This window comes from Arachis ipaensis, chromosome B06 (genome assembly GCF_000816755.2).
Source record: "Arachis ipaensis cultivar K30076 chromosome B06, Araip1.1, whole genome shotgun sequence".
NCBI classification, from domain to species: domain Eukaryota; kingdom Viridiplantae; phylum Streptophyta; class Magnoliopsida; order Fabales; family Fabaceae; genus Arachis; species Arachis ipaensis.
In genome coordinates, this window is record NC_029790.2 from 23,652,004 (window position 1) to 23,653,917 (window position 1,914).

The following is a 1,914-nucleotide window of genomic DNA, read 5'->3' on the forward strand; positions in this document are numbered from 1 at the left end:
AGCGGGTCTAGGGTCGGGTTCGGGTCTAATAAATAGACCCAGTGTATACTTCGGGTCGGGTCTGGGTCACATCAAACCCGATTTCACCCGACCCATGTGCACCCCTATAACATGGTTGAAAAGAGTTACTTGTATCATAATGTGGAGTTAAACTTTGTCCCAATATGTGTATAATCAAATTTTTTTTTTTTGGTCTGCACAAGGTATCCATCAGGTCGGAAGTCCAAAAGGGGGTTGTGCGTTCCTGACTAACTCTATGCCCTAAGTTCAGTATGTTATATATATATATGTCTGCACTAGGGTATCCATCAAGTCGGAAGCCCAATGACTAATTTCTCAGATATTGTAGAGGCACAAAGTGGACGACTCTCCTAAGCAAACAAGTTTCATTCCCATCGTCTAGTGAATATCGAACACAAGAAAATACCTAAACTCGGACAAGATGACCCGAACTATAGCTCGGACCCGATTGAAGTATTCTCGCCGATTTCATTTTTTTTTCCTAAATCAGATCCAGACTACTTCAAATTCGAGCCTACATATACAAAAAAAATTTTGGTTCGAATCGAATCTTTAGACTGAAGCAGACCATGTACACCCTACTTTATAATTATAACTCATTGCCGCTAACTAATAATATGTATTCACAAATGAAGGACAATATCTGAGTTTGACAACTATTATTATCTCTCTTCACTGTTGTCCAATTCGAATAACACCTTTTAATTACATCGAAAGTCATCTAATAACAATTTTCTTTATACATTTTATAGATTACGGCATTTTGTCTGTAGATGGATCTTTTACTTATGTATAACAAAATTATAATTACATATATTTGAGGTATGAAAACCATGAGTAACATATCCTAAGAAAGATAGTGTCATTTGAGTTTTCCTTTCCAAATGCACTATACTATAGTCAATATATGTGTATTCAACTGTGGCAAAGATTTTTCACTTGGCTATTATCTTTGTTATCTTTAATTTGTGAAAATGTTACATTATTAAACTAACATATCAAAGTATAAGTTGATATATCAATTTTTTGTATTGAGAGATAAAAAAATAAAAGTAAAATCAAGAGAGTAATATCAAAAAATAGAGTAAAAACTAAAAGGTTATGATTAATAATAACTCCTTTTTAGGCAGGAGGCCAAAATCATCAAAGGATGTCCCACAGTTGCATTTCATGCCTATATGTTTCATTACACAATCCCCAATTTTCATAGGAATCTTCACCTCCCCAATTTTCATAGGAATCTTCACCTCTATTAAGGGCTTGTTTGGGTGAACTTCTAAAAAAAATTTTTTTTTTTAATTATTTTTTTTTAAAAGATCTTATGAAAAAAGTAAAAGTAATTTTATGTTTGGGTATCTCATACAAAAATTTTTTTTTATCTATCAATTATGTTTGGATATAACAATATAAAAGTATTTCTTTTGTTTATTTATTACATGAAAAACATTTTTTTAAGGAAAAAAAATCTTTTAAAAAATGTAAATTACAGCTTTTAAAAAAGGATGTTTTCTGATTTTTCTAGTGCTTTTACTTTTACTACTCGAAATTTTCCAAACACGCTAAAAAATAAAAAAAAGATATTTTTTCATCGAAAAAAGATCTTTTTTTTTTATCAAAATAATGGCGCACAAACAAGTACTTTGTGCAAAATGGCAAATAACTTTCTATTATCACTAATCACCATCTTAGCCTTTTCATTGGCATAGTGAGTAGTGCATATTGGAACATATTGAACCAAAAATGGAGATTCAAAGTAGTAGACAAAACAACAAATAGGGGTGGCAATGGGGCGGGTAGGGACGGATTTTTGCTCTACTCGACCCCGTCCCGCCGTACAACAATCCGCATAGAACCCGCCCCACTTCTACTTGCGGGTAGTAAAACGTTGAATCC

The 1,914-nt window shown here is 32.7% G+C and overlaps 1 pseudogene; it reads left to right on the top strand.

The window, feature by feature from the left end:
* The window catches only part of LOC110263720, a 26,741-nt pseudogene that overhangs the window by 2,643 nt on the left and 22,184 nt on the right, over positions 1–1,914 (top strand).